The 23,769-nt window shown below is 42.0% G+C and overlaps 1 protein-coding gene across 4 annotated transcripts in view; it reads left to right on the top strand.

Moving 5' to 3' along the window:
• The first annotated feature begins 16,031 nt into the window (after positions 1–16,031).
• Positions 16,032–23,769, top strand: part of tex2 (testis expressed 2) — a 31,053-nt gene continuing 23,315 nt past the window's right edge. For 2 of the 4 annotated variants that reach the window (XM_051388896.1, XM_051388894.1), the window contains exons 1-2: positions 16,038–16,708; positions 17,711–17,802. The gene's annotated coding sequence lies outside the window, so the exon portion shown is untranslated. Of the gene's footprint in view, positions 16,721–17,710; positions 17,803–23,769 lie in introns of all 4 variants that reach the window. The other 2 variants (XM_051388897.1, XM_051388895.1) reach the window with 2 other exon arrangements.

Below are 23,769 nucleotides of genomic sequence, written 5' to 3'. Positions count from 1 at the left end.
GCTTAACTGTTGCTTTGAATACAACCTGTTTTATCACCTAAACGATCAAGTTGCGTTTTGTTCACATAATGTTGCCATGTTGCCAGATCTCCCAGGCAATTATTTGGATGTGTATTACAATCTTATAATAACTGCTAGAAACAATGCCCAAATCCACACAACCTATTCTACTTTCCTTTGTTTTGTGCTTAACACTCTCTGAAGGTTTCTCCATTGCTGCCCTCCTGACCCCTCACCTGCACATGCTGACTCAAGGTGTACGCTTACCCACCTTGCTTTGCTCCCTTCCCCTCTGCCAAGCACCACTGATATGCACAAACACACACCTGCAGCCAACAATAGAGGCCTTATTCAGGGTGGGCACACTGCTGATCCAGCCGGCCCTCTATCAAGGACTGTGATCTGGACATGGCCGGCTGCCATGCAAAGACCACAGTGCTGCTGAGAGTAACTTAAAAGTACTTCATGATGTTTTTGCTTTTATGCTTTAACAATGATTTCATCAGCCAAAACGAGGATATTATCCAAAAAGCGTCACTGCTTCATACTGTTAACTGTAGAGATGGGTTTCTCCTGCAGACTCAAGGGAAGAGATTGGGCAAAAAAAAGTTGAAATGAGCAGTCTATGATAAAACCGTCTACTTTACTCATTATATTTTGGATGCTTAAGCCAGATTTAACCACGTTTAAATCCTGTGTTTTCTCCCTTCCGGTGCTGCTCGGCCTCAGACATAACACAACATCCCCACGGCCATGACATCACTGTCTAAATAACATGCTTGTTAAGAATCTCCCTTGATGTCTGTTGCTGCACAGAGGGATGAAAGCGGGCGAATGAAAGAGAGGGCAAAAGCCATCAGATGCGTCTTCACGAGCAGCCTTTGGCATCAAAGGCAAACCTCAGGCGCTGTGACAGAGAACAACAGCTGATGACGTCACGAAGGGCACAGGACATTTAACCAAACCTCCTCACTGCCCCCCAAGCACTTTTCAGAGCACAAAAGGAGAGGAAAAACAAAGATTCAGAAGAGGGTTGAGGTTTAATGAGGAAGAGGGGGGAAAACAGAGAGCAGGAGGGTTCAAGGGGGTCGGTGTGTGCACACATCAGGGTGGCAGGCGGGATCAGAGCTACAGGGAGCGTTCCCGTGTTTGGGATAGGAGGGAAAGATAAATAAGCCAGGATGGCTGCACAAAGAGAGGCAAGGAAACGGGAATGTTGGGATTCCAAAAGGAAAATTTGTGTCTCTCTTACAAACACACACACACACACACACACACACACACACACACACACACACACACACACACACACAAACACACACATTGGTTCAGATGTGTGCATGTGTGTGTTTTGTAACCATGGAACATGAGGTTTAGAAGTTTGTTATGGATTTGTTTTCAAAATGACAGGCTTTCACAACAACTCCCTTCCACTGATGGGTGCCAGTAGAGAGCGTATGTTTTTACGTCATGACTCTGATGCTTTGCAGTAAAAAATGTGCAATCAGCAAAAGATCTGGCCATACTGTATATCTCTTAGTAAACTTTCTTTCACAGGAATGCTTGGTTGTATCTTACAGTAAAATCCACTGTTCTTACCACACATTCAAAGCTGAAATATTGTTGAACTGTTCATTGCCTCCCAGGTAATATTTTGTGGCGCTGTACATATGTTGTTTTCTTACAATGTTCCTCAACCGTCATATTTCCAACAAATCCCAGAATGCCTTGTATCATGCCCTGAGATTGGGATGTTGATGTCGTTTTATCATAATCACTGAAGGCAATCACCTCTTAAAAAATCCTTCCGCTTTCATTCTTTTCTCTATTGTTTTGAGATCATTATTATCTACAACATAAAATATTCTAAATTTAAGATTTATTTACTAGCGTTTTCCAGATTTTGCAATCGTATCTTAAGGCTGTCCTCTGAGAATAGACTTTTTTCACAGCAACCATTTTGGTGTTACCAATAAAAATTAGTACAGTTAGCTAAGTTCGTTAATTAGCACCTGTGTTGCCCTAGTATTTTCATGTCAAAATGGCAGCTGTGAAAAAGGTACACAATATATTATTTAACAGTTAGTAAGATGTGTATGATAACTTTAATCAGAAAGTTATTTAATAAGAAGAAAAGGTTTTAACACAGGGCCCCTCTACAATTTAGTACCTCAAACTTATGTAAAAATGCAGTTCAAAACCAATCTTATGTTCTCACCTGCGGCAGCTGACCAATCACGACATGAGGGCGGGATTTTTCGGAAAATTACAGAAGTTGTCGGACACAGACCCCCTTTAATGTTCAGTGTGTAACATTTAGGAGGATCTATTGGCAGAAATGGAATATAATATTCATATGTATGTTTTCATTAGTGTATAATCACCTCAAAATAGGAATCAATATGTTTTTTTTTACCTAGAGTGAGCTGTTTGTAATTACAGACGCTGCAGGTTGCCTTCTGTGGAGGCTGCCATGTTTCTGCAGTAGCCCAGAACAGACAAACCAAACACTGGCTCTAGATATGGCCTTTTGTGTTTTTTGCACGTTCCACGGCCACTGTAGGAGGGTAAAACGAGTCAGTTGCAATCTGCAACTAAACCGCAATATGCCTCTAAATCCTAAACACTGGACCTTCAATTCAACACCAGAAAGATCCAACAAGCAGTTCTGACATCTTTAGTGATATGACTACTTGTTGATAACAAGTTATTCCAAGAAAGCTGATGTTGTGTCTGCTTCCGGATGGATATGCCTGAAAGCTCCTGAATAACTTAATTTAAGCTTGAGTTTTGAATATTTTATGTGATTTACAAGATATGTGTTCAATACTGAGCCTTCATGCTTATCACCCATTTTTTGTATTTTCTTTATGATTTCATATCTTATCTCTGTGCACAAAAACACAAACTTTTTACTGATCATAATGTTATCTTACACTGCAACTATACACAAAACCAAACATTATCAGTCATCTATACCATGTATTTCCATGTTTGTTTGGAAAAATGTAATCCAGCACCTATAGAAACCCCCTTTTTCCCCCTTAAGCTGGGAGCCAGAGAGTAAAGAGAGGATATTGGCACCACACAATGGCCGTAAAAATTCAAAGTATCCCAAACAAACTTCATCACTCCCCTGCTGGCCTGTCCTCCCCTCTGATCTCTCTCCTCTTTCATCCTCCTCTGGTAAGGCCCCCCCTTCCTCTTGCTCCCTTGTCCCCATTCTCGCTCCTTTTCGTCTCTAGGCAACAAGGCAATGGAGGTCTGAGCAGAGAGACAGAGAGAGAGAGAGAGAGAGACAGAGACGGGCAGACAGAGAGATAGTGAGCTGCTCTTGAAACTTTGGAGACAGCTATGCCAGGAATGCAGGTGCCTGCTGTGAGGACAACAAAGTGAGGAGGACCTCCGTAGGAGCGCAGCGTGGGCAAGCAGCACGTCGGTGTGAGGGAACCCAGCCCACATTTCAACTCCACTCGCCTGCTTCTCATGCAAAGCAGTTGTTCAAAGTTGAGTTTCAAAGGTATGTTTGTCACTGTGTGAGGCTCCTCAAGATACTGCGTGACAGCAGGTCTGAAACGCATGAGGGAAAAAAATGAAACGTGTGCTGATTATCCAGCTTTATAAAAACCCACCTGAAGTATTTATTTACCATGCAAATTTGTGCAGTAAGTAAGATAAGCATATTTAGTGCGGAAAACATACTGCTCAGAGCTGAAACTTACTGTAAGTGACATGACCTCGTCTGACATAGTTGAGGCATATTTTTGCAACAAAGAGGAGCAGGGTGGGCTGTGTTGTTGAAGTATTGGCTTTCTTTTGCTGTTCTGTCTGTTTCTTTTACTCTCTACCTCTCTCTTTCTTTCTTAGACTTTCTGTCTCTTGTCTACATTTCTCTTCATCCCTCTCCTTCTCTCTCTCTCTCTCTCTCTCCTAGTCTGTGTTTTATTCAGTAGAAACAGAGAAGCCACATCACAGGGAGACCAGACGGGTTTGAAAAGGAGGACGGAAGAGAAGAGAAGAGAAGTTTAAAACAAAGTGTAGGAGAGAGCTTGAGAGAGTGTGTGATGTGGCTGAGTAAAAGGACACAGATGACAGAGAATACTTTAAAAAAAAGAAAAAAGAACATTATTTAGTGGTGGTATGTGTGTGTGTGTGTGTGTGTGTGTGTGTACACACATCGATCTGTGTGTCCCTGCAAGTGCATGAAAGTGTATTGACCTGTATGTGTTTTATTGTGTCATATATTTGTGAAAAAACATGGCCGTATACAGATACGAGCATGAAAGCATTTTTGTTTGTGCACTTTTCAACGTATGCGTCTGAGTAGTGCACAAATGTGTGTAGTTGTGTGGGTGTATGTGTAGCTGCCCATCTGCCTGGTGGAGTCCTGGGGCCCCATGGCCCTCACAGTCAACAACTGATGTGATTTAGTGGTGTGGGTCAAAGGTCAAGAGCCCCTAGTCTCCATCTGCGCCTGAAAAAAAGGCCATCAGGAAGGGATTAGGCTGGAGTCAATGGTCCTGGTGACATGTCTGCCATCAGTTCACTTCACACACACACACACACAGAGAGACACAAATAAAAACACAGATTATAGTGTTTTTTATCAACCTCTTACATAATAACATCAACATTTATACTGGTGCTAGCATTAGCATTAGCATCAGTGCAGTATGTAGTATTTTAAGTGGGTTTAGGAGTTGGAGTAGTGGCGTTTAAGTCTTAAAATTAGTCTAAAATCGCAGCCATTAGTTACCATTAGCATTAGCATGTGTGTGCTCATTATTATGAGTTTTATCTTTGGTGTTTGTGTTCTAATAAACGTATGATAATGGAAGCAAAACATCATTTTCAATTCCTAAAATGTATTCATTGTAAAAAAAATTTAAAGAAATAAAACAACATTGTTGTCAGTGTGCATGCTAGCAAATTAGCTAGCTAGCAGTTTTGCTAGCTCGGCTTCCTTCGTCGGTCACTTGACCCTCGTCTTGTCTGTCAAGAGTCTCCCATAAACTGTGATTGATGTTTACCCTGGAAAGTTTGGGTTGTAATCAGACCGTTCACCTTGGTTTTTTACTAGCTTGGAGGTTTGTTTAAAAGCTGAATCGTCGTCTCTTTGTTGCCCCGAGACCTCAGCAATTACTTTAACGACAACAATGTTACCATAACCAAGCCACAAAAAGAAAACCAGTGTCGTAACAAACGGTAGTTTCCCTTTGATGTTAGCATTGTATTAGCACTGCATGAGTATTAGTGGTTCCCCATTAACATTAACAGTCTTTGTGCCACTTGTCTTTAGCTCTCAGTCTTGACAATTCAACTGTAAATTCTTTTTAACTTTAACTTAATATCCACATTTCAGAAGACAGCGGTGGAAACCTGGGGAAAGTGCTATTTATGAGGAGCTGTTTGACTGACAGACAGGCCTGCGATGGCTGAAGACAAGTGTGTTTGATGAAACATGGCAGGAGCCAAATCCCAGTCAGCCCTCTTATTGAACCTACTGAAGGAGGACTGTGTTGTGGAAAAGTTCCCCAAAGTGGCTCAGAAGAAGAGCCTGTTTTTCCGCAGGTGAAGGGAAAACTGGCGAGTCGGGGGAATAATGTTTATGTATTAGATTTCAAACACTTCCTTCCTGTGAGGAAATCCAGATGTAAAGGTATGTTCTTCTGCCTCAAGGATCTGACGGATTTCTTCTTCTTTTTCTGCTTTTTTTCCTCCGATATTTTCTTCTTCTTCTTCTTCTAGGTGTCGTGGTGGAGTGACAGAGTTTGGCTCTCCATCATCTCAACACACAGAGGATGTTTGAGCTAAATATGCATGCAGGTCGCTACCGAATGTGCTGCTTGGCATTCTTTTAAAATGTATCATGTGGGCAAAGTGTGTTTTCTCACAGCTTCACACACCTTAAAGTTTGTGCTCGTGGAATATAAAAAAAAAAAACACCTACCATTAAAGGCAATATCAGTTAAAGGCGCTCCCTATAGACAAACCAATTTCTGGGCCATTTAAGTGCCTTTCAAGAAAATAGCCTGTTCAGTGATGACGACAGAACTTTAATCTTCAAACAAACCTTATCCAGCTCTAGTGGGTTTTTCTCAGTGCTCTTATCTTCTTTGTGAGCGTTGTCGGCAGAGTGAATTTCTATATATTCTTACTTTCTTTGTCAGCATATATAAACAAACCCAAGGCCTTCACAAATACGCACCTCCCTGCTTCCAAAAGTTCGATAAAAGTCCTTTTTCTTTCTTCCTTCTCCCGCTACTCAGAGAGGAGAAAACGGGCTGTTAGCTCTTTGAGCCGGCTATCAGAAAATCCGGGGGAAATTACGCTGAGCGCAGCAGCCGTACAGCAAAGGGTGATTACAAATTCAAATGGATGCTTTTACATCAATGGAAGGCTTTGAAGACCTCTTAATGAGCAGATAGCTGGAGTTAAACATTTGTGGAAGTGCCATCTTCGAAAGAGAAAAGGGGGGAGGGAGAGAAGAGGCGAGAGGAGAGAAAGAGGGGGAGACGGGAAGGGTTTTTGATCCTGGCAGATATCTGCAGGGCAGTGTCTATCTCAGACCAGTGATTGTCTTTTGAGAGCTTGCTGTTCAAGGCTCTGTTTGGATTTCCAGGGTTAGATGTTGGCCTCTCTGAACAAACTTGCACCAGGACAGCATCCCCGCTGCTGCGTGCTGATCAATGTCTGTCAGATTTGAAAGACTGGCATACGTGATGAAAGCCGGATTGAGATACGAAGAGGGAGAACGCGAGAACAAGAGGGGCTGCGAGAGAACCGAGCGTACCGCAGAATCAAATATTGAAAATAAAATAAGAGGAGACGGCGCGAGAGCAGAAGATAAGGCGAAAGAAAAAGTGGAGGTCTTTTGAAGGAAAAAGGAAGGATGAAAAATGAAGGAGGGAACCAATGAAAGAGAGATTGAAGCAGGGAGAACGAGAGGGTGGAAAGAGAGCAAAGCAAAGGATAAACAAACACAGGGAGGGAGAGGGAGACAGAAGTGTTGTTCCTCCATCTCAGCAAAGCAGCAGGAGTCTAGTGGAGCTTTGAACTTGGCCCCCATTAGAGGCCTGATGACGGTTTGAAGTGAACGGTTGAAACGAGCTGGAGCATTTTAGATGTTAATTTGTTTTTGTTGTGTGTGTGTGTGTGGGTGGGTGTATTTTCTCATCCTTTTCAGGGCCTCTGAATCGTTCATAGTCACACCCAATTTAACACAGCAGGATAAAATGCTTCCTCTAGCTTTGTTGTTTTCTGCTCTTTTCCTTTCGTCTCATTTTCTTATACCTTTTTTTTTGTTTCAGGAAGGAAGAAAAGGATTCATGGTTGTTACAGCAGAACTTTAAGTTAAATTCAGCTGTTTTATGAAAAGCAAAACATGAATCTGTGGAGATGTTATCTTCATATCGTCGTGATTTGATTTGATCTGTACCTCTTTTCGAATGCACTGATGGAGAGATATATCTTTCATGTGTGAAAGAAGTCACAACATTTTAAAACTATAACTTACATTAACCACCCATGAAATCGCACGCCGGCACTGGAACAACGATGCTTCTGGTGGTGTGACTTCTGTCAGAATGAGCACACTGACCACTAACTTAAGCTTCAGTGGCTTGACATTCAAATCACTGTAATCCCACAACATTAAATCAAGAGTGTGTGTTGGGGGAGGGCAGCTGACGATGGAGCCAAACTAGAGGTGATCAGCTAACATTTTTTTTATGGCCCCTTTGACCTCTGACCTCCGGCCGTATCTCCCATCGGGTTCCGTGGCTGTCGGTCAGATCAGAGAGCCAGTCTGGCACCAGCACCTCCAGGTTGACTCCCAGCCTTTGTCCCCAAGCTTCCCCAGCCAGGGTGACAGGTTCTAGGGGACTAGGCTGGGGTGGGGTTGGTAGGGGGTCTGGTTGTGTGTCTGGATGGGTCTGGTGTGTAAACACTGAGCGGCTGTGATCTGGTGACACATGAAAGGGGGTCTGCCTGTGGGGTTGCCGGCCCATCGTCTATATGTCGACATCCCCCACCACACACACACACACACACACACACACACACACACGTATGCACTGACACTAGATTTATGTATTTATGCACTGCGGCGGCACAGCTCAAAGGGATATGGCTGGAGGGGGTTGGGGGAGAGTAGATGGGGAGCGAGGCTGTTTGGTCTGCAGACAGAGACTGATGGGGTGCTGGGGGGTTGAGGGGGGTGTCTATAGGTGACAGGAGAGATTGACGGGCAGGAGGGAGACGAGGGATAAGGGGCGGGAGACATCTGGAGAGCGATGGTGCTGATTCATTGGTTCGAGTGGTGAAGGGTTCCACATACTCAGCCTGAAGCAGTTCTCACAAAAAACTAAAAGTATTGAGTCACGTTAAGTGAAATGAAAGTTCTCATCATAATTTCATGAGGGTTTTTCATTTTGCACTGAAGCTGTTTTTCTCTCTTGAGCTATGGTTATAATTACACTGCAGAAGCTGTAATATGTGGAGTACAGCAGATCATGAGCCAGATCAGGGTATCAGAGCTTTTTATGATCAGACTACAGCCGAGTTTGTATGAGTTTACACCAATATTTATCCTTTTTTTTTTTCAATTACTTCTTACTTACTATTAAGTACTTTCAATTGCACAGCACATCTTAATTTTTTAAAAATACAAAATGATACGTGTATTCAGTATGCAGGTCTAGAATGAGCTGTTTTTTTCTAGCGGTTCCACTTCTATGGAGTCCGCCACATTGAACCACTATGTTTCTACAGTAGCCCAGAATGGACAGACCTTACACTGGCTGTAGATTCACATTTTTTGTTAGTTTTGTGGCCACCGTAGTTTCTCCTATGGAAGAGACTCTCCTTTCTCTCTCTCCCACGTATGGAAGCACAGGGTGACATGAGGGGTATTCAGTTGGTTGTAATGTGTAACCTCTCCTGTACTTAAAGCATGAAAAGTAATAGTATATTCTGGTAATCTAAAGCAATGCATCACATTCTGTAAGATAATATGTTCGAAAAATCAGCCTTGTTTTCAGCTTTGTGAGGATTTCCTGCAAATTCAAGAGGGGTTTCAAATAGGTTACTGGGCTTAAGATGTAGGAACATTTTCTCAGTCCATAAAGGAACACATCCTTTAGTTTATTCTGAAAATTATAAATTTGCAATTTTGGAGATACCTGATTTTCATTGGACAAGAAGGGTATGAAATAGTAATCTGAATAGTAACTAAAACTTTTCAACAAATGTAGTGAAGTGAAGAGTAAAAAGTTGAAAAAAAAAGGAAATACTCAAATGAAGTAAAAGTACCTTGAAAGTACATGTACTTAGTTACATTCCACTACTATCTGTATGTGTGCAAATTCAGCTTTAGATCTGTAAGAAACTTTAAGCAAAAGTGTGCAGTAGCAAAAGATCAACACTAGAGGGCAGAGATATGTGCCTGACATCTATTTATGAGTGGATACATTTAGTGATTTTTGAAGGATGCATCATAGTGACTTCACATAATGAGTTTTGTGTTGATTTTGTGAATTGAATGTGATTATGAAGAACTGATGTACCAGACATGATGCCTTTATTCTTTCTTTTTTCAGAATTACTGCATTTAGAAAAATATGAGAAGAGAGAGTTTGTGGAGAAACAGTGAGCGTTGCCCCCCTGACTCAGACTGAATTACATATTGGTTAATTAAAGACTTATGTTGGTTTTTGGACATTTACTTTGTCATATCTTGAAGTGTCAACAAAAATAAGCCACCAAGTTGGATGTGTCCATTAACACAGGAATGGAAACTAGATTACCAGGGATCAGGAGTTTTACTTACCACTGCACCTAGACTCATCTTATTGCTAAATGCAGAGCTTTAGCATTGAAGTTGAGGATTTTTTCCACATAAATGATCACATTAAGGCTCTCTATTGACAGTTTTAATTGATACTCTCCATCATCTAATCACGTATTAGAAAAAATAACAGAATGAGGCAGCTTTAAAGGCCTGACTTGGTCTCTTGAGTCATTCTCCTCTTTTGCTCTTCGGACGATTGTCTGTTGTTCTCGTTTTCTTCTTTTAAGGCTCTTTTAGCTGATATTTCAGCTGAAATGTTGCGATATTACCTCTAATTAAAGTACTTAATTAATAAAAGCAATGCACAGAATGCATAATTGTAAGAGAAATATAATCCATATTTGAAACCAAGTATGTATTGTTGAAAAATGATGGCTGACTGATTGTTAAATGTTTTGGAACTGCTAGTATTTCTGACATTATTATCTATTTATCAGCTGAAGGATTAGCTCTGACTAATATTTTCCCAGTGTGGATTTTATAGTTTAACAATAAAAGTTCATTGAACCCTTTTCAGTTTTGAAAGGTCGTCAAAGATTATTTTAGAAGGATTTCAGACAATAAATCTCAACTCAAGTGATCTCCTTTGGTTGGCTTTTATATCAGACACTGTGGTTATATCATATTATGTTTGCTCAAAATCACAGATGGTATTTTCATCCTAAAAATGAACACAAGAATCATTTCAGCCCTCAGAACAGTCTTTTACTCTCTTCTTGACTGGCAAACAGCTAAGCCTTCAAGAGTAGAGAGAGAGGGAGAGAAAAGGATAGAAATAAAGGGGGGATGTCTGGGTAACTTCAATAGCCTCTCTGTGTCCATCTAATATGGAGGGCTAGCATGCTGGGAGTTGGCCCTTTCCATTCAGACAGACCCCAAACTCATAAAGACCTCTTCTATGGCCCCCAACCTGAAACCCACCCACCAAAGCCCTCGCTGGTATAGGCCCCTTCCATGGGAACTTGCAATCTGCAACGTAATCCCACTTTGGCCCCTGGAGAAGCCTTTCCAAACAAACCATGTGAGTCCTAATACCCAGGGCTTCACAAGTGGCTCCTGGCTAGGCCTGAGCTCCAGCACCACCAACAACTTGGCCCTCCTTCTTCTTTTTTTCTCATTCTCTCGCTTTTCTTCTTTCCACGGATAGACGACAAAAGAAAGGGATCTCCTTCTAATTGCTTCGAAGATTGAAAAGCTGAGAGGGGTGGTGGGCGGCTACAGGGGGAAATGAGACGGAGGCTCTGGAGGCAGCGGGGGACTGTCAGTCTGGCTTTGCCCGCCCTGGGTGTGCAGTAGCTGGGATAAAGGAGCTGGCAGGACAGCCTCTGCTGCAGAGCTGGGCTGAGTGGATCAGAGTGGAGGCGGGCGACTCCCAGGGCCCAGCTTTACAACTCTGGCCAAACGGAGGACTATGAGAATGTGGAGGAGCTGAAGCAGCTCTGCTGGAGGCCCTCTTCACTCATGGGAAAGGACGTCTGGTCTTCACAACCAGGATTCAGAACCCGTAGGCTGCTGAGAACAGCGTGTTCAAGCCAAGAAGGAGTATCTGACAGAGAGAAGGCAAAAACATAGTGTATTGGTAGCCATCCAAACCCTCTGCCCCGTATGAACAGTCCAGCCACTATTGATCAGTGTGGCGGTAGATGATGAAGTGTGTGAACACACAGTTGGGGTGGTCCGTGACCTTTGGATCTGTTGCTATGACATGCAGAGTTGCTAATAACACTCATACACACACACACACAGACACACACCTTGACCTCTGCAGTAAGCCGTGCCACAAGTCCACGCCTCTTTCTTTCGCTCTGCCATCACCCAGCAGCAACTCCTTTGAAGCTTGGCGGAGGAGTTTTGCTCAGCTGTTTGTTAGCGTGAAGCCTGAATGAGACATAAAGGAAAGAAGCTGCTGTGATGATCAAGATAACATTAGATAACATTTCAACCGCCAATCTCCTGACATTCAATAGTAGCCAAGATTTTCGAAACGTGAAAACAAAATTTGAGTAAAAAAATAGCACATTTCTGTTGAGTACTTAACACACCATGTTTAAAGATTTAATACAAAAGGGTCCGCTCCTAGTGACATGAGATCCAGAGGATTTTGGCCTTACGAGCTCCAGAAAGTTCACTCAGTCTCCCCTTCCTGACCTCCTTTCATCCCTCCATCCCTCCGCCTTTCTTCTTTTTAATACAAATCAGCCACTCAATGCCATGCACATGTTTTAGTGTTATTTGAACTCTGGCAGAGAACTTCAAACAGCTTTCAGGGTGAACAGAGTTTTTTCCTCTCCTGCTCTCTATCTTTTTCTCTTTTTGAAAGAACACAGCCGCGCTTCCAAGTACACCTGATCAGAAGGTCGAGAGATGGGGATTATGATATGCAAATGTGGCTTTGTTATCAGCGTTGACATTCGTTATAAAGCTGAACAGAGGAGAGGTAAGATGAAAAGGTGGCAACTCACCTCCCTCTACCCCTTTTAGCATAACCTCCCCTCTCAAACACATTGGCCTACCTAAGCCCCCTTTTTTTTTTCTCATTTAGATCAAAAGGTTACACACAACAAAGAAAGGCCTGTGTGGAAAAGAAAAAGCACCCTGTGCACACTTCTGTGTACTTTTACACAGTCAAGACTATTGATTGGTCAGCTGCCCCAAAGGTGTGTGCACATCTGTACAATATCTGTGTGTGTGTGTGTGTGTGTGTGTGTGTGTGTGTGTGTGTGTGTGTGTGTGTGTGTGTGTGTGTGTGTGTGTGTGTGTGTGTGTGGATTCGACCGTGTCCTGATGAGGTTGTCTCTTATGCTGTTTAGGCAGAACGGAGGTCTTTGCAATTACCAAACACTGTAGAAAGGCTTTCATGTCTCTCCCCTACTGTGACAGGATAAGGACCAGGACACACAAGTACACACACATGCACACACACACACACACACACACACACACACGCACACACATATTCACTGAGAGATCGAGTCCTTTCAAACACACACGGAAACATGCATATGGTTGCCCCCCTGTTCAATCTCCATACGGTTCAGTTCAAAGGGGTCTAAGCGAGGTGGTGGTCGGGGCTACTTTTCCGGCTATTAGCCTGGCCCACCATCTGCAGTGATATAGTGAGGAGTGGGTTTTATGAACTTCATAAAGGGATGGTTATTAGAGCATCAGAGTGGAGATGGACTGTCTGGCCTTTGAGTTTAGCAGCAGGGGTCCTGAGTGCTTTGATGTGAATCTAACTGTTAAATAACTTTTGAGAGGTAGAGGGCGCTACTGAAACCTTACAAAAGACCAAGCCCCCGTTATATAAGTGATAATTGACCCAGTTTTTTTTTATTAATTTATTTTTTTTACACCTCGAGTAAACGTCAGCGACAAAAACACATGAATAAAGATGTACCCATTATGTAGACATCCCCGGGTACACTGTGAAACTGTACTCCTCATCCCTGACAAGAAGCAACATACAGCTAATATACTTCTAAACATTTCATCAAAGCGTCACTCTTTCTTTCACAGATTAAAAAAAAATAAACACGTGACATGACAGTTGCAAAAATGATCCATTTAGCAGGTGTTCTGGGGCTTTCAATCATACCACATGACCTTCATCAGCAGATGGGATTTGCCCCACTGTCACATTTGAATTTTTTTTCTGAGCCCTCTAAAGACTCGAAGGCTTGAAGGCTGAGTTCAAAGTTCACTCTTGACCTTGAAGGAAGCACGTACGAAAACAGCCTTCCCACGAGGTCCATTTAATAGCTGTCCCGGAGTGTTTGATCATATGACATGATCTTCATCAACAGATGGAGTTTGTCCAGTTGTCATGAAACTAAAAAAAAAAAAGTTCTTAACTGCAGTTTCCAATGTCAACACTGACCTTTGAAATTCAACCCAACATGATGCCTTAATAATGCATGGTTCAGTCCAATGTCCAGTTTGATCTTTGGTTATTAATTTTCTCCATCTGTCACTGTTACCATTGGAGGCAGGGATTCAGAAAGGTGTTTTGGATAATGAAAGAAGAAACGTTGGTTTTGATTATACATTTTAAATGTGGCACAACCCCGTAGCTTTAAGGGTAAGACACTAACTACGCCTCTGGTTCAAGTCTGATTAGGGACCATTGTTGCATCTACTGTATCTCTCCTCCATTTCCTGTCATCTCTTTTCTACTGTCTGTAATAAAAGATAAAAATGCCCAAAAAATAGTTTTGTTTTTTTTTAAATTTGGGATGACATCGTGCCCTTTAAGTAAGTGAGGAGTGAATATACGTTTTATTTTCACAGCAGGGACGGTGTGGGAAGATGCTGGACATCAGGAAAACATCCTGCTTACATCATGAAGCATCAGTCAAGAAATATATGTGTTCCTTGTCTTTTGAAGTGTCACTGGAATCACTTTATATCCTTTAAATGCAGAAAGAAAACCCTTATTGATATTCCCTCTCCCTTTCGATGGTTTATAAATAATTTCTAAAACATAACTCACTATGGCCTGAAGGTGGTGCTGCTAATCCACATACCAGCTACCAATTTCCTCTGCTAGAAAGCCGCAGTGACAACTAAATCATACTAGAAAAAGAGTAGGGTTTCATAGTACTACCGTTAATATAAAGATTTAGATATAGTTCACTTTGCAGCCATATCTGCTTTAAATTAGATTAAATAATTTGACAAATGACTATGATAAAAGTACCATGAACAATAAACTTGAATGTGTCTAACAGGGAACATCCTTTATGAATAGAATACATTTTATTTACATTAATTTAAACCTTTAAAGGTGTATACTTGATTGATCTATGGTGAAATAGGTTTACAGCCTTTACAGGTCCTTTAAAAGTACAATACAACACTGTGAAAATACTCAAGTAAAATTCCTGCACTTAGATCAAGATGTTTGTAGTGTCACTGTCCAATGAAAAGCATGTATCTTAAACAGCCCTGTTTTCAGCTTTTTGATCATTTCCAGAGAAGTCAAGAGGGGTTTTAAGAAGTAGGGTATTTTTCTAAAGCCATAATTTCCTAAAAAAATAAATTTAAAAAAATCACCAAATTTTGAGTTACAATGTTTTCAGTGGACAGGAAGAGTATGAAGGATTGAAGAGTAACTAGTAACTTCAGCTGTCAGACAAATGTAGTGGAGTAAAAACAAAAAGATGTTGTGGAATATAATGTATAAATGAAGATCTTTCATAGGTTTAACACATTCACTGGAACAAGAAATGGATGATGATTCAAGGAGAAGTCTTTTGTTAACATACACAGATCAGCCATAACATAATGAGCACTGACAGGTTAAGTGAGTAACACTGATTATCTGGTTATCATGGCTCCTGTCAGTGGGTGGGATAGATTAGTCAGCAAGCGTTTTGTCCTCAAAGTTGATGTGTTAGAAGCAGGAAAAATGGGCAGCGTGAGGATTTGAGCGACTTTGACAAGGGCCACATTGTGATGGCTAGACGACTGAGTCAGAGCATCTCCAAACCTGCAGCTCTTGTGGGATGTTCCCAGTCTGCAGTGGTCACTACCTATCAAAATAGGTCCAAGGAAGGAAAAGAGGTTAACCGGAGACTGTGTCATGGACCAAGGCTTATTGAATTGTATATCATCATAACCCAACAATGTTATTTAATCATGAAAGTAGAAAATAAATACCATTGCAGTAAAACAGACTTTAAAGGTTGATAATACCTGCTCATCAACACAGCCCTATAATAAGATGCTCTAATATGAGTAACTGTCATTATTGATGACTACTCATCTGTGTTTTAGGGTGCTGATAACTTTATGGGGGGGACGCAAGGTGGTTTGAGTGAAGATTAAAAAGAAAATAAATTCCTAATTTCCAGTCAGAACATAAAAGTTGTCTATGTGAGACTTATTGTAGTCCACTAGATGGATCCCTTCACCACTCAGACGGGACTTGTGCTCACACAAGCTGCTGCTGATCGCCTCGGAGGCATCGATCAACATCGCTACAACAGTCAAAGCGTAGGATCTGTAAAGCATATTTTACAGGTGGTATCGGGGTGAGAGGGAGGAGATGCGGCTATGCACAGACCCCCCCTGAGGAGATGCAAGACTCACGTGGACAGTTTCCCCCTGACGTAATCACGTCAGCCCGGTAGGTGGCAGCCTGTGCAAGCGAATATAATCAGATTAAACGAGCCCAAATTCGGATGGTTTCAGCCAGCAACCAGAAACACAGAGGACCTGGTGGATCAGATCCAGGGGTAGATTGTTGTTACTTTATAGGGTTTTTATTTTAATAAAAAAAACATGGCGTTATCTAGAAATAGAATACACATTCATTTAATTAGTCAGCTATTGTGTTTGCACCACCAGCTGATCGCTTGCCTGGTTCCTAGCCTTTATTAAAGGGCTGTTGGTGCTGTTTTGTGGAGGGGGGACCCTCGTCTTACAGGCATACTGCAACGCTGTGACGCAATTCACACTCTCCTGCTGCAACACAATAAAATATGAATCACCACACAGCCGACGGAGGGATCTTTAGGTGTAAATACCATTTAAATTGTGAGGAGGGGGTGTGGCGCTGACCATCTCCCATTCACTTAAAAAAAAAAAAAAAAAAAAATAATACACGCCCAGAGAGCTCGTGCATTCGGTGCTGGGGGATCGGGTTTGATCGCGGTGGCGCTGTCTGCTGTCGGACTGTCTCTGAGCTCACAGGCCAGCCAGCCCATCGGCAGCCCGCCGTGCCTCCGTCCCTCCTCAGGCTCCGGAGGCTGCGAATCAAACCGCGCTCCACGGAAGGAAGGGATCCTGATCGCCGCAGATTCAAAGCCTGGATGCAGAGCGAACCAGTGGCCTGCACATGAAGATGCGATAACTAAGGTGAGATTAAAGGTGCGTTTGCTTTATTTATTTATTTATTTACTTATTTGTAGATCGGTTTGCTTTCCAGTATCAGCTGTTCGGTCTATGGATGTCTTACAGCCTGGTTCACACAGACATAAAACCAGCGCAGAGCTAAAGATGTGAGGAGGACAAAGGGGCGGATGGGGGTAGAGGAGCAGCAGCTTTAAATATGTCCTATTATTATTATGAGTGTTAAAGGAATAAAGAGGCATGGACAGAAATGTTATCATCTTTTTGCAGCAACCACATTAAATAAAGCTGTCAGGCTGCTACAGTATAGCCCAGCGTATACTACTGTGGTGTACTTCCTTATTAAAACACATTTCTGTGGCTGCTTTAGATTTAAAAACCTCGTAGTGTTTGGGTCATGTTGCCTATTACACCTGCTGCCATGTGAGATGGGTTTATTCTAGGAGGTGGCATTACTGTCCATGTAGCCCGCTGTGAACTATGCAGGTCTACACTCAACCCTGTCCTCTTGGCACCCCCTTTTCTTGTAGCAGGCCCACAGCATCACAGCCAAACAAGACATTGATCACTCAGACTTTCATCTCTGTGTCACCTAATTACACCCAAATCCCCTCTTTATTCCAGGGATAGATCACTGTAGACCAGTGTGCCGTTGCTTATCAGATCATTTAGAGGGAGTTTCTTTCCCGGTGTCCTCGAGTGAACTGGTATTTAAAAGAGCTGTAAGCTGTAAGGTGGCTTTTAATACCTGTGTGTGTGTGTGTGTGTGTGTGTGTGTGTGTGTGATACAAATATGTTTGAAAAATGGTCAGATTCATATTCTGCAGAAGTAAGATGTTGCATGACACCCACTCGGCCAGCCTTATCTTTCCACACAAATCTGAAGTTGTGGCTACTCAAAATGTTTCCATGCAAGTTCACAGCATCAGTTTTAGATATTATATGTGACAGATAACTGTTGTAAGTTACCCATTCAACAAACATATCTCCCTTTCTCTGTGTTTCTAGGCATGTTAGCACCATGACTCATGGCTGTGGTGTTCAGTGTGTCAGTGCCGGCTGTGTTGCAAGAGGAGATTGAATGCCTCTAAAATCTCAAGGTAAGACTTCCTTCTCCCCTCCTTTGACCTTGTGTGTGTGTGTGTGTGTGTGTGTGTGTGTGTGTGTGTGTGTGTGTGTGTGGGAGGTGGTAATACTGGAATTGATCCATCGCCTTGGACGGCTGCTCCCCATCTCATTTAATTGTCCCCAACTTCTCTTCACTCAACCCCAGATCTCATTCACGCCACACGTCTGAATGCAAAGACGTGCATTTGTGACTTTTATTCTTTATGGCAACATCTGCGTCCCACACTGAGGTGTGTTTTGTAGATGAAAAGGGGGGCTTTTGTCAGGAAGTCTAAAGGGAATACTGTTTCTTTAAGCTTAATTAGACAAATTGCTGTGAGGGTAAAAGCAAACAGTGGCAGCTGAACCGTCTGAATAAGCCATTGTTTGTGGATAATAAGGAGGGCTTGATGGCACACTGGAGATTCACAGAAAAGCCCAAAATACCATATGAACTAAGAAAACATTAGCTTGTGTGTAGTGTAAAGCTGAAGATGTGATTGGATTTTTCATACATGTGTCAGTATGTGGCGTGCTGCAGGCTGTGAACTTTAAAGTTGCTCTAAGTTAAAATAATTCAGCTTGAGGGTGTTTTCCCTGAGTCAGCGGCCAACCTTGACAATCCACCCGTCATGGTTTGAACCAGTGTGTCAGTGGGATGTGATCCACACAGGGACAATGGTTTAGTATGTATATAGGATCATTTCAAGAAGTAAGGTCAGTTTTAGTAATGTAATTAATGGTATTTCAATAATCTGATTGTATAATGATGATTTAACGATTCTGTATAGAAAGTTATGTACTTAGACTACACTGATGCTCAGGAGGAGATCTGACACATCCAATGTTGCAGGAGGAAGGTGCCAGAGGTGTAGCTCTCTACATATTAGATTTCTATAATAGTAACTACTAGAGGTATTCCTCCTAGGTAGGATATCAACAGATACAAAACTGAGCCAGATAAAACAAAGTGTGTGCGAATATCATAGAGGATGGAGGATGGAGGATGGAGTAGAAGATAGACTAGAGAATATGATATGTGTATTGTTCCTGTTAGGGCTCTGAGAAGCAAAGTGGTTGTTCAACTTCTCCTTTATAAATATCAGAATTAATTTGTAACTGTCCTGTCCTACTATGTGCTATTGCTCTGGGCCTGATGGTACTTTCCATTTCATTTTCTTATTTAGTTTACAAGACAGGAGGTTTGTCCTCAAATGTACAGTTGAATCTAATGTTTAAAGAAAAAGGCAATCAAACTTTAGGTCTTAGACAAGACTTAAAAAACCCTTCTTTTTTTAAAGCCTTGACTTTTTTAACGAACTGGCATTACAATAAGGGCTTTTTAATATATTCCTTCCTCATGGCTATTTTTTGGAGTGCCTGGATTGCCTTTTTGTTTATTCACTTGTTTTTCCTGTTTCAAAGAGCACCTGATACATCTTCTGATCTACGATTGAGTATTTAGAGCAACCGGTCATCTTCCTTTTCCTGAATCTAATCTTTCTCTTGACCGAATGTTGGAAGCACATCCTTGCACGATGTTGTGAAGTATTAGTCCCCCAAAGGCGTTCATTTGTTGTCTTTTAGCTGCTCTGACTGGGCTGTTGGTGCACTGTCACCAAAAGTATATAGACCCATGCTTTTTCTATACCTTTGCACTGGGGCAGTTTTTCATGGTTTGGGTCCTGTAGTTCCAGTTTAGTTCCCAATTCTCACACTACACGATACAATGATGTTTTAGACAATAGATGTGCTTCCAGCTTTGCTGTTTAGGTAACATCCTCTCCTCCTTTTATGACAATGCCTCCATGCACAAAGCTAAGATTCATAAAGAAATAATGGTTTGGTGTGGAAGAACTTGAGCGATCTCAACCCCAACCTCAACACCTTTGGGATGAGTTGGACCACCTGCAAACCATACTTTATTGCCCATTATCAGAGCACAATGTCACTGATCACTTTTGTGGCTGAATGGGAGGAAATTCCTGCAGCCACTCATTAAACCATCACTTAATGGATGTCCACTTACTTTTGTCCATGTAGTGTATCTGCAGTAGATTGCTCCGGAAAGTGTGACTTTACTGATAGATTATGTTTGCAAGATAACGGACAACATGCAGCACTATTGTTATGTGAAAGGACACACACACACACACACACACACACACACACACACACACACACACACAAATGAATTCACACATGCACTGTATATGCACATTATCCTACACAACGCTCACTGCTTAAATGGAAAGGCCAGTGGAGCAGCCATCGGCGCCTGTCACTGTGACGAGCAGCAACAAGTGTCACTGCTAATGGCTTCTGACGCTGCCATGACTGTGTTTGTGTGTGTGTGTGTGTTTGTGTGTGTGTGTGCACACTCATTGACCCTCTATTCACCAGGATATGAATTTAATAAACACAGCACAGTGCATACTCCACAGCTGCTAAAGAGATACATCTGTTTGTGCTTACACTAGAGAGAGGGAGAGAGTAACGGGTGGAGCTTTCCTCTCATTGTGGCTATCTCGCCAAACAGGAAGTTAACGTTAGAGAGAAAGGAGGAAGTCCTTGTTTACCAGATCTCACACAGAGATACTTGAATACATAGTTGGTACACACACACTGCACTCAGCATGCAAGCAAGTTATATGAATGAGGTGGATGCAGGGAAATGTAAAGGTCCAGTATGTAACATTTAGGAGGACCTATTGGCAGAAATTGAATATAATATTCATAGGTATGTTTTCATTAGTATATAATCACCTGAAAATAAGAATCTGCCTTCGTTACCTTCAAATGAACCGTTTTTATTTACATACACCGCAGGTCACCTTCTGTGGTGGCCACCATGTTAAACCCGCAGGTTAAACTGTGTGTGTATGTGTATGCTAACATGATGCTGTTGCATCTATTTAAGGTGTGACTCTCGCCTGCTACAGGTGGAGTTTCTCATCTAAAATCAAAATGCTTCTGTCCTATAACTAACTGTTGGGTGCTCTTTAGCTTCTCTGCTACTGACAGTTCAGTCTCACTTACCACCAGTACTGCTGACTTTGTGTGATCGTGTAACTAATATGCTAATTCTGCTCAGTCTCTGTGCCGATCCCTCTATTGTGCAGCACATCACTGTCAAAAATGGGGGGGGGGAATTAATGGATTAGATATTTTGAGCTGCCTTCAGTGGCCTAGAATCTTCTCATGTCAGTCTGGCTGGCAGCGCTGCTTCTCCAAGTCTAGCAAGGTGTCAATACAGTGTACAAATATACAATGTAAATAGAATTTCTTTTTGGTAACACCCTGAGAGCATGCAACAATTTTACACAGTGATCCAAGAATACTATTTTCAAATATTAAATTTAAGGTTCTTCTATTTTCTTCTCTTATTGGCCACAGGTTCCAGTCTATCTTCCTTTACTAATCAGACGTACTATATTCCCTGCACTCTCACAATTCTGCAAAACTGCACTACTAGGTAACATGGGCTACGTATTCCTGGTGGTCACACAGGATAAAAGCATCACACCATTTCTAATATTAATCTTTGTCTGTAAATTCATTCACAGTTGATGTTTTTTTCTGTCTTTCTCTGTCTCTGCTCCCCCACATCTCCCTCCCCTCCAGCACTCCATTCATCATGTAATTGGGTGGATTATGACTAATACCAAACCCTCCGGCTGTTTGCGGGCTGTCAAGCAGCTTTTACACAGATTATAAATTGCTTAATATATTTGGATGCTTGTGTGTTTGTGTGTGTTCAGTCAAGACTCCGCGTTCATCCACCTTTGATCTCTAAACTGTCAAATCGGGTTAGGCAGCGCCAGACATCGATATTTATCGAAGTGGAGCATTAAAACCCATATGGCACTACTTGAGCAAATCAGTAGCTTGTAATGATGAAAACAAGCACATTTATGTCTCAACACTCACAGAGAAGATCGGAGGCAACAGCTGAAGTTGTCAGGAGAAAGTGTATTGATGTTGACAACCATAATTAGAAGTAATTAATTGATCAGGCGCTCTTTCATCTTTGAGAAAGCGTTCCCTAATACAGCTAAATGATGTACAAACACACTTTCTCCCTGTCTTTCACCCATCTCAAAGAGGTAGATCTAAGCTTTTACAATTCTTCTTTGTGCTTTGGTTTAGCACCTACGCATCCAACACACACACACACACACACACACACACACACTGAGAACCCTTCACTGAAGATCTTGGGTTAACAAACACTACACATGCTCCTAGGAGACCAAGGTTATATGGTGAGGAGGAGCTGCCCTGCCAAACAAAAGGACGCTGGGAGAAGTGTGGAACAAGATGAAAGCTTCACTGTTGGCATGGCAACCACCGGATGATCTGCATGGAGAGGTTTGATGTTTGACGTGTTGACGGTGCATTCTGGGTTAGAGAGAGGGAGAGGTGAAGAAAACCGGTTTGATCCAGCGCAGCTGCGTGAGAGCGCTGTTGTTTTATTGTTTTATTCTCTCTCCTCCTTTCATTAAGAGAGTGATGCTCACCATCAAACCTCTGCTCAGTGTTTCCTCTGATGCTGCTGGAGCTCATAATGCTGCCGGTCGATGTGCTCAGGCCCCGGAGCAGCTCACAGTTTGTGTGTCCACATGCGCATTTGGGGGTTTGAGTGTGTTGCTGTTACGTAAACGTATTGGACTGATGGGCATATTGACACACCACACATTAATATTGAGTATGAGGCAGCCAGTGTTGTTCAGTGTCAATATGATGCAGATCTCTAACTGGAACAGCTACATCAAAACAGGCCCCAGACATTCAACAGTTATTCACTTAGTCTCATTGAATAGGTGTGCTACTATATGTCATACATGAGAATTCACAGGACTTTTTACTAACTTTGGAGGAAACATTGCACACTTTTATTTTACATTAATATTCAGTGATATTGAGAAAGCGGATACAATTAGTCAGTTGACTAGTCAATCAACAGAATTGGCAGAAATCGATCAATGCAAAAATGCTAAAAATTCACAGGTTCGTTTGATTTTCTTCTATGTTAGTAAGATGGATATCTTTGGGTTTTGATTGTTGCTTAGATTAGAGCAATTTGAAAAAGTTAGCTTTGGCTCTGGGAAACTGTGATGGACATTTTATAGAATAGTCAATTAATTGATTAATGAAAAGCCAATTCTCACTTTAATTGATATTGAAAGTTACAGCCCCAATATTGAATTTTGGCTTAAAAATTATGTCATCTAGAGCTTAATTAAAAAACTGTTTTAATCAACGATTAAGAGGCACCGGCTTGTCTGTGGCAGATCCCACTGTGGAACGAGAAGTCAGACTAAAAATGCACTTTTTCATCTTTTCCTGGAAAGTCAACCATCTCCCTCAAGGCTCTGTCCTTTTCCTCCATGCACACCCTTTTATTCTTCCATCTATCTGTCCTCCTGTGAGCGCTTTAAGTGTTAAGGGACCGACAGCTCATCACCCGCCCATGGAGCTATTTTAAGAACCGCTCCATGTGTTGCTTCCTCACTGTCAGAGTCAGGTCAGAGTTTCTTTCTGTGGTAAGTAGAAGAGGGTGTCGTTTGGCCTTCATGTCCCCTTGTAAAGATGATGCGATGATGAATCTCTTCATCCATGCTGAGCTCTTCCTCCACCGATGCCCCCCCCCCTTGTGTTTTCCTGTCTTTCCGAAACAACTAGTGAAAATCTTACTTTCTTGTTGTTTCTCCACCTGTTCCCTTGCTGCATTCCTTGATATAAGTATACAGTACGTGTGTGTGTATATATCTAAGTGTGCAGTTCTTTATATGCATTTGGTGTAACCAGGGTGCAAGTGATAACTGGGACCAGTGTTCTCTGGAGAGAGCTGTGGAGCATGAAAAAAGGCTTGTGGTTTGTTTACCTGCTCTCTGCTGTTATGTGACTCTGTGTCTGTGGCCTGTAGTGTGCTGGAGGACAAAGGCTTTGTGTCTTTT

This window comes from Dicentrarchus labrax, unplaced genomic scaffold (genome assembly GCF_905237075.1).
Source record: "Dicentrarchus labrax unplaced genomic scaffold, dlabrax2021, whole genome shotgun sequence".
Taxonomy (NCBI): Eukaryota; Metazoa; Chordata; class Actinopteri; family Moronidae; genus Dicentrarchus; species Dicentrarchus labrax.
This window is presented reverse-complemented; position numbering and strand designations above follow the sequence as displayed.